The following is a 10,264-nucleotide window of genomic DNA, read 5'->3' on the forward strand; positions in this document are numbered from 1 at the left end:
TGTCTGATTCCCCACACATATGAGGGAAAAGATCGTGAACTCTCTTTTTGTTTGGGGGCAAGGGGCTTGGTTGCTTTTTCTGAAAAGATTCATTTGACCTATTCATTAACTCTCCAGAAACAGAGTGCTCTCAGCCCTAACCTAATCATTTTAGCATGTAGTTTAAACGCGCAATTGCCTCCACTGAAATCAATGTGAGCACTGACAGAGAGCTTTATGTGTAAGTTTAAATGCTTTGCTAATCAGGATTAGGGAGCCTGGCGCTTGGCAGTACCAAGCACAGAAAATGTTAACGTTAAACTTCTTCCAAATGAATGGCAGCATTGACTAAATGGCATTTACCCTTAGCTGTATTTCAGTAATAGCAACGATGTGCCGTTGCTGCAGAAAGAAAAGTCTCACAATGCAGAGCTCAAGGACTGACACAGAGCAATTGTGAAAGCAAATCAAAGAAAAGGTTCTTTGAAGTAAAGAAGCAGACAACTTTATACACTTGTTTGTGGGAGTTACAGAAGGTTATTTACCAGTCCATACAGAATTTGAATGCACAGCTCTGTAGTCTGAAATCTCTCATTAAAAATGTAACATGCAGTTTCATTTGCAGCATACCACAATCCCCTGCAAATGCTCATGGCACTTAATTTATAGCAGTCATTCTTCAAAATCACAGGAAAGCAAGAGAGGTAGTCACAAGATTCTTGGAAAAGCCTGATAACATAGAAACAAAAGCATGAAATTTCTGGTAATTACTACTTTCTCAGGGGATAGATGCAGACCAAAGCAGTGTAAGAAGCTGTGAAAATACAGGACAGCCGCACTTTCTTTTCCTTTTTCTGACTGCCATGACTTTTTGAATATCATGGAGAATGACTTGGCAACTACATCAGCCAATTCCCTCAGGACTCTGGGGTGGATCTCATCTGGTCACATAGACTTATGTATGCTGAGGTTCCTCAGGTGGTCACAAACCTGATTCTTTCTTACAGTAGGAGAGACTTGTCTCCCTCAGATCCCATTTTACAGTCCATCTACTTGAGAGGTGTAGGAAGAGAAGTTGCCAGTGAAGACTGAGGCAAAGAGTACCTCAGCCTTCTCCTCATCCTTATTACCAGTTTGCCAGGCTTGCTTATCAAGAGGGTAAATGTTTTCTTTGATTTCTTCTTCTGGTTGACACACCTGTAGAAGCCTTTCTCGTTATTCTTTGTGATTCTTGTCAAGTTCAGCTCCAGCTTTGCATAGGTGTTCCTTACCCCATCCCTTCACAACTGGGCTGTGTCCCTATACTCTGCCCAGGATACCTGTGCTTGTTTCCACTGCCTGTGCATTTGCTTCTTGCTCTTTAGGTCCTAACTCAGCCGTGCTGATCTCTTGTCTTACTTGCCCAAACTTTTGCTCCTGGGGATTGCTAGTTCTTGTGCTCCACGGAAAGCATCCTTAATGATCTGCCAGATTTCTTGTTCCCTTGTGCATCAGAGCAGTTTCCCAGGGAGTCCTATTGACTAACTCCTTGATGACCTGGATGTATGCTTTCCCAAAATTCAGGGTTCTGACTTTACTCTTGGCATGGCCCATATCCCTCAGGACTGGAACTTCACCAGTGCATGATCACTGTAGCCCATGCTGCCTCCGGTCTTCGTGGTCCCCCCAATCACCACTTGTGTTAGTGACCAACAAGTCCAGTATCACCTCCCCTCTGATAGGGCTACTTATTACCTGGCTTAAGAAGTTATCTTCCAGGCACTTCAGAAGTCTCCTGGAATGCCTACAGCTCACCATGCTACTTTTCCAGCAGATGTCTGGGTGGCTAAAGTCCCTCAGCAGGCCAAGAGCCTGTGGGAACGATGCCTCCGGTGGATGAAGCAAGAAGGCTCCCCTTGATTGAGCAGCCAGTAGTAAATGCTAGCCAAGAGGTTCTTACTCAAGCTTTCAACCTGCTTGTGTCTATTCTCCAGAAACAGTTCTTCACACTCAGTCCACCTCTTGACATAGAGGACAACCCCCCTGCCCTTCCTTTCCCTGAACAGCCTGTAGCCATCAATAGTCTCACTCCAGTCATGAGAATTGTCCCACCAAGTCTCAGTAATGGCAGATAAGTCATAGCTTTCTAGCAGCACAGTGGCTTTGAACTCCTCCTGTTTGTTGCCTGTGCAGTGTACATTGGTGTAAAGGCACCTCCGTCGGACTGTCAGCTATGTTGCATTCTTAGAGGAACATCCCTTAATTCCATTTATATATTTCACTGTTCTTTCTCTGTTGGCTTCTACTACCTCAGGAGCTCCTGGGCCTTCTCCCTAAGGCTTCAAGTGTACACCAGTATGGCTAGCACATCTCAGATCCACCGGCCAAGGGCTTTGCTTGTGCCCTGTCCCTCTAACCTTTGCATGTCAACCCACAGCTTGTCAAGGGCAAGTTTGATATTGTTCCCTCCCCCCATCATGTCTAGCTTAAAGCTCTATTAATGACCCCTGCTAGCTCCTGAGCAAAGACAAGCTTCTGCACAGACAACAAAAGCGAGGGACTGCTAACTACCTTTAACTACTAACAGCTAGCAGTTCCCTGGTGAAGGCAAGCACCTAGACCCAGAAAATATGGGAGAAGGGGGACTCTCAGATGTGTTTCCCTCACCACTCTCTCACTACTCAGGGTAGCAAGTAATGCACTTTTTACCCACATTCTTATAAAGACCTTTTTACCTACCATGTAACTTCACTGCTTTCTGCTTGACAGCTAAATCAAATTCAACAGGACCAAGCATGCGATTGGTTTACATTCCTCCATGTCTAAGCAAAATATTGAGCCCAGGGGGGATTAGGACACTGTGTTTCAAACCTATCCCTCCTCGATGCAACCAGAAATAAGACGCACAAACCAAAACATTCAAAATTCTTCTGTATGCATGTTTGTCATCTTGCTGCTCTAATAAGCAGTTCCATACAGAGCCTCTCTCAATTACAGTTGGAAATATTTTAACTCCATGAGTCATTCACTCAAGTTTTCCATATATATATTAAAATTATTTTAATTCACTTAATAAATGGGCATCCAAAGATCAGTCAGCTGTGGTTATATCAATGGCTTAGTATAAGGGATGCTGAGACCAGCAACAGTACTTTTACCCAAGAAGAGTGCAGAAACTGCACTAATTGTTTTCTCCATAAATAACACAAACAAGACAAAATGCCAGATGCTGGCTAATAAACTAAGCCAAATTGCATTGAGAAAAAAGTAAAAAAACCCAAACCCCACTGGGATTAAAAACCTATCAGTTAGCTTTTCAATGACATATTTCCTCTGTAAAAATTTGGAAGGGTAACCACAGACATGTTTTGGCCCTTCCTGGAGCTTATGTCTGACACAGCTGTTCACTTAGTTCAGCCACAGTACAGCTTTACAAGAAAAACTGAATATAAGCAGCAAGCTCCAAGAGAAACACTATTAAGGAAACGTGAAGCAGAAAAAGGCCGGGAATTTACATTTGATTAAATACTCATTTACACAGAGAATCTGCAAGAAATGGCTTAAAGTTGTGAGCCCTGTTTCAGTTTTCATTGTATTTCCCATACAGAAAGAGGAAAGAATATTACCAGGGCTCCTCAGGACCAAAGTTGATCTACTGATGCCTTCTGTGGAATCTCAGAGTCTGGATTTTGGATCATGGCTTTAGTTTTTGGGATTTTTTTAATACTCTATTGCAAAAAAGCTAAATTTTTTAATAAAAGGTAGCAAGGCAGTTCATTCTGAAGACCTATTAAGCCTTCTTACATCTCTAGAAACGTTAGTTAAAAATATTAACAACTGAGCCAGAGAGACAAAATTTTGCAAATGAATTTTGCACAGGGAGGCTATCTCTGGGTATAGATGAGACTTAGATGAAGCTTCAGAGTTTGAGTTAAGAACAAAGAAATTCTACCAGCTACTTCATGTGTGATTTTGGATGAACCTAGGAGAAGGCTTGTGGCACTGGATAGGAAAGCTTCAGACTCAACATTCCACTTTTAATTGTTTTTCTTTTCAGTGGAAAGCAAATTTTCAACTAAAGTAGACTTTTTTTGGACAATTTGTCTTGAAAAATAGAATTTTGTAAACTGATGTTAAATATATCCTAGCTGAAAAAAGTTGACATTTTCTTTAAAAACTCTTCCTCTCATCATGAGCAGTCACTATGCATTTTGGGTAAATTTTTTGTAGGAAAGAGGAAGAGTTGGAGGGCAAGGTGGATTTTTCTCCAATTTTTTTAGACAGTGTCTTGGGAAAGCAAAGAATTGCATGTGCAAGTGACTTTTCAATATGAGGGCAAGGTTTTGACATACAAATCGATGACAAAAGTAAAAGAAAACCTCCACACTGATCAAACACAAAAAAGCCTGTACAAGTATTTTGACTGGGCCCACAGTACTGTGCTGGGATTAGAGCATCAGCTTAAAATGCAATTCCAGCAATGATTTTTAATGACAAGGCAAGCAAATGTAGTTTAGAATATTTTAATATCTTTCAACCTATAAGCAGAGGGTTGTTATTGGAGCTGGAGGTCTTCGCAGTGAGTTGTAATCCGTGCAGCCTTAAAAGCCCAGCAGCATTGCACTAGAGGGCATCAAGCCCTCACCCCAGGTGCCCACGCCTCTTGCTGGTGGTGTAGCTCTTGCAGGTTGCTTGTGCCAGCTCCCACTTGGCTGCAAGCTGCCCTTGTCTGCTTACCACAGGGCAGGTCCCCTCTGGGCAGCCTTGGTCATGATGTCACCAAATCTGATGCATTTCCAGAGCCACCAAGACCTCTGGTATGAGCAATGTCTCACTAGCAGCAGTGCATCCCAGGCAGCTGGAGAAAGCATAACCTGTTGCTGCCACTGCCTGACCCCAGGAGTAGGTCTACCCACGACCTAGGCCCTTGGGGGTCTGCTCCACACCCCCCTCCCCAGTATGATCCTGCTGTCAGGAAAGTGCAACAACAGTGATCCACTTTTGTGAGAGCCAGTGTTGAATCCTTTCCCCTTGGCCTTCAGGAGACTTGCAGCAGCAGCTTCTTCTGTGGACATGCAGATGCACACACAACACACATAGGGCTGCACAGCAAAGTGTGGCTCACAATAAGAATGTAGAGGCTCTATCCCAAAACATTCAGGGTGGTGCCATGATTAAAGCTACTTAAAGCTGCGGAGCATAACTGTTGTTTTCATTCCCATCAAGCCACAGATGACTTTATTTCTGGTAAACTTAGATTCACACCAGAAGAACTACATGGTATATTCTAGGACTAAACAGTGTTGTCATCATAGAGAAAACTTTCTGATCTTTAAGCCTCCTTGTCTCCTCCGTGGTTTCTTAAAAGCAGCTCTGTGAAAATAGCTAAGGGATGGAGAAGCAGAAGGTGGGTGGTGTTCATCATCTGCAGTGACTGACATACACTGCTACTATCAAGACTTTTCTTCCTCTTGTGTGTCTACAGGGACACCTCAAGAATAGTGCTGTCACCTCTTTGCAGAAAAAGCCCATGGTCCTGCCTGGCTGCTGCTGGCTGCTAAGCACCCCTCACTGTCTAGGCAGGAAGGGCACCTAAGGACCCCACCAAATCTCCCCCTATGCTAGTCATCCTCAGGTGGTCAACAGGGTTTCAAGGTAACTTTCATGAAGCTGTGTAATATTTATTGTAAACAATTGTAGAATAGCACAGCCGGGGGTGATGAATACACAGGCAGTTCACCCAGGCAGTCATGCACCTTCTTGGGCTGGCTGGACAAACCTTACAACAGGAGCTTCCTCTGCAGCTTTCTCTCCAGCTCACCTTATTTTACAAACTAGAGTCTCCCTACAGGGACTGAAATCAATCATTTGATCTTTTTTTTTTCCCCTGCATCCACCAGACCTGGCCAGAGAGCTCCTGTTTGCCAGCACTGGAGGATAAGTCTTCCAAGGCTCCTTTCCTGCAGGATGGCTTTATGGATTAACTACCAGCTCCACCTCCTGCCCTGTCCTTTGCTCCCCCAGAAAGTTCAGAAACACAGCTGTTAGCAGGCCTGTCAAAAACCATAAAAATAATGCAATTAACCCTGAAACACTCTGCGACTGCAGCATCTGGTTGCAGCTACTACCACCCTGGAAAAGCCTTCCAGCCTCCTTCCATCAGTGTGCCTGTGAAGGTCTGGCAAGGGTCCAGCCTGAGCTGCCGTTTTCTGCATCTGATTTAGAGAACCTGCTCCACTGTTCTGGGGACGCTTGAACTTGGCAACAGCTGGGTCCTCTCCTTGCTCTCCTTGAAGTCCCAGCAATTACACCAGAGCTCCTGTTTGTTCCCAGCACAAGCATGTGGGTTTGTTTTCTTTCACAATGACCTCACCAATTTTTATACACTTTTTAAAATTTGTTTCTGCCTGTTCCAACCAACCCATCAGTCTCAGTGAGCAGCTGCTCACACCACTCAGTTCTCCTTTCCATGCTGTTCATTACATAATATTGACAACTTCTCATCTGCTGACACAAACGCTGCCAGGTTCCTCCCTGATTTTCCTTGAAACAGCTCTTTCAAAAAACCATCTCCATGATTTCTATTAGCTGGTGTACTTAAGAAGAACGTAGCTAATATTTGGAGACAGAAGATTCTCTGCTATGAATTTCTGAACGGGAAATAATTGAGAAAAGCCTTTTTTTTATTTTGGCATCCTAGATCAGTTTCCCTTGCCCACAGTGTATAGGGGCTATTAAAAACCTGATAAAGTAGAAAACATCAGGCATCTATTTGTTCACAGTGCTCATCTCTTTCACTACTAGCTTCATCCCTTTGCTAAATCAAGTTTCCACAAGGACCATACACACAGGGAAATGCACTGTGACAGTTCTTCCAGCACAGCTGCTTCCCCTGGCAGAGCACATCACAACGTTGCCTTCCTCCAGCAAAAGAATACAAAATTTCACTCCTAGAGTATTCCCTTGCATTGTATTGTCTATTTATTTTGCTTGTTGCTCCTTTTATTTGTTTACACAGATGCATGTGGTGTGATGTGGTGGAGTATGCCTGTAACATATTACGAGCTCTGCTTTTGTATTAGGTGCTGAGCACATCTCAGCCTGGCTAAGGCAAACCTACCTACTGCAGTCCACACAGCCTTGGCAGCACTTCTTTGAAGAAAAATATATCAGATCTGCAACCCACACCAAGCTGTTGGCCAGCACTCCACAGCCAACACAAGTAATTTGGTGAGCCATATCATGAAAAAAGGGACTTCTTGTTGTGTTTTAAAAGAGGGCATTTTTCTTTGGATCAGAATGACAAGCACAGCCATGGGAATTAAGAATTTGAGAGAGAGAAAAGATTCTTCAACACAACCAACCCTGAATTGTTTGCTGCATGTTAGGATTTCCATTAATGTGAAAGATCAAGCTTTTGTACTTCTTGTTTGAGCGATGTCCTTAGTGTGCTCCAAAGGGGTTAAACTAGAAGCCCATGGTGCTCACCATCTAAGCAAAGGTCTGAAGCAAACCTCAACAGTCAGGGAAGCAGGAAGAATCTGGTCACAGCAAGCAGCAGCCCTAGGAGGGAAAGGACAAAAAAGCCTTGGCGTTGGGGCAAGCAGGGAACAAAAGTCAGCTCATCATGACTTGGCCTAGATGCATGAGGGAGCAGGGTCAAAGCATGCATGGGAGGTCCTGGGCCAGGCTTTCACTTGGAGAAAGGAAAAAGCTCAACTAGTGGTCTTCTGGAGCACATCTGAAAACCACAGGGATGCACTAAGTGAAAGATTATAAAAGAAAAAATTGTTAACAGTAAGGATCTGCTCTCTCAGCATCTGCCAAATCATTAGGCATTACCCCAAAAACCAGCTTATCTGTCTGCATGCTTGTCTGTCTCTCCCAGCTATATCACATCAACTAAAATGTAACCTTTGCCCACAGCCTTATCCCTCTGAGGGAACTTAGAAATGTGCTTGACTTGTAGAAATTGCATTTATTCTAATATTCAGCCCCAGGTCCTGCACAGATGGAAAAATTATGAAATATTTCTCTGATTTCATTGGCTTCAGAAGCTGAACTCCCATGAGTTCAGTTTCCTGCTTTCCATAAGCTTGGTGGTTTTATACCAGGATCATTAGGATGGCTGGTAGGGTCCTGGTGGGCTGATCAATGATCTCACATCACAGAATGCAAACAGAACTGCTAACAGACAAGGTATGTATTTATACACATGAGCTGAAAGAGCTGGCTACAGAAAGACCTAATCAGATCCTGACAGGTGCTAGCAATAACCTGGTAGAAGGTCACCTGAGGGAACCGGCCTAGCCACACCATCAGTTTCCAAAAACTGTTGGAGGTCACAGTCTCATAACATTTATTGCTGGCTGCTGTGGCAGCCTCTTAGCTGCTGCTCCGTTTACTTAATGGCCACTCTCAAGTGACCCACCCCAAGCAAGAAAGCAGAAGCAATGACTCATCTTCTGCCCCAGCAACCTTCATCCTGGACCAGAAATATGCAATGGTGAAGATTCAGCATCCGCAACCACAAAACCTGCAGCCAAGGAACACATCTATTGATGCTGAACATCAAAACCACGAGGTCCATGGCTAATATTTCCTGGAGTTCTGCACAACTGCATCTAGCAGTTAACCACTTCAAAGATGAGCTTCAATTTGTTAAGGATTCTTCTAGGGTTGCAGTCTTGTACATCATGCCTGCCTGGCAGGCAGCTGGTAGCAACTGAAGGATGTGTGTGAGGTGTACAGACAAACTGAGCTAAAATCCACAAAACTGGAGAATGGAGATTTTCAAGGGTTTATCAAAATAGGCACAGGGTGTATAACTGTAGTCTCTAGCTCATGTCACACACATCTTAGGGCAATGCAAAGTAGTTGTACATTTAAACCTGAAGTCTGTATTTGATATTTGAGATTAAGTACAACCTGTTGTACCATCACATTTATTAGGTATTGAACAGCCTATGTCCAGAGATAATTGCCAACAGATTTTTGATTCAAGTATAATGCATCCAGCATCCTGCCTCTTCCCTTTGAGCAGAAAGTACACTTCAAGTGATACATATCCCTGTTCCATGGTAGAGTACAATCCATTGGAAGCTAAGCACAGAGTCTCTGGTCATAACCCTAATCCTGCAAGGTAGCACCTTTCAGCAAACATCAATGATGACATCTGACTGAGTACCCTTAAACAGAAACTATTAAAAATGGAAACATTAAAAACAAGATTAATTTTACAGCCCAGGAATTCTGCAATTCAACCTATCAAGGCTACTCTGAACTTTGTTGTCCTTTCTTCTTCAGTTATTACTTTCTATGCTTTTTTTGTGAAGTAGTTAATTTTCAAAATACAAAATGCTACAAACCAAAAGGCAGGAAAGAAAGCTTGTTCATTTTTTTTTAAAAAACAGTAACCAGTACATACTTATTAACCCCAGAATGACCTTCTAGTTTTTGCAGGGATTACAGAAAATGGCATAGCGATGAATTTATGATGGTCTCGACATCCATAATGTTTGCGAAGTATTTTACAGGCGCTGTGGGCCTCTGTGGGGAGGGGCTGATGTCCTAGGACTCCCCCTCCTACTGCCTCAGTAGTTGCAGTCTCTAGTACTACTGAAAGGAGATACAGTCATGGAGCTTCTGAGCAAGATATTTGAACTACGCAGCATTAGTGAGGATCACTTGGTATCAAAGCGAAAGTCACCTCCTTGTGCATACTCCAAGCTAAAGGAACAGAAACAGATGGATACCAAACAATGTTAGGAATGTTTTGGCATTTAGGAGATTCAGGAAGCAGTATTTTGCATTCTACAAGGTATCTAATTCCTAATTGCTACCTGTTGTGTAGGCAACAGAATTTTGATACATTTTAGCTTCCCTGGACTTTGTGTTTTAATTAAAATAACCAGTCAAATTATTTTGTAACTGAATTCAAGTCAGTGAATCACCTAGCAAATCTGAATTTATCTCAGGCTATTATATGTCATCCAGGATAGGCACAGGGCTCTGCCATCTGTCCGGCCCAGTCCACTCTTTACACATCTGTCACATCATGGTGGCCTCTCTGCTTCCCCTTGCTAGGCAATGGTCAACAAACAAATTCCTTCAAGCATCCCCTTCAAATGCTCCCCAGCTGCCGTGGAACACTTGTCATCACAGATGCTAAGACTTTATTCTTAACACAACCCCAAATATTTCCTTTTTTTTTTCCTAGATTACTTTCAAAGTGAAAAGCTAATGAGAATTCTGGTGAATTTTAGCACTTATTGCAATGTCTTTCCAGTGAGTATCCACTATTATC

This window comes from Acanthisitta chloris, unplaced genomic scaffold (assembly GCF_000695815.1).
Source record: "Acanthisitta chloris isolate BGI_N310 unplaced genomic scaffold, ASM69581v1 scaffold9372, whole genome shotgun sequence".
NCBI classification, from domain to species: domain Eukaryota; kingdom Metazoa; phylum Chordata; class Aves; order Passeriformes; family Acanthisittidae; genus Acanthisitta; species Acanthisitta chloris.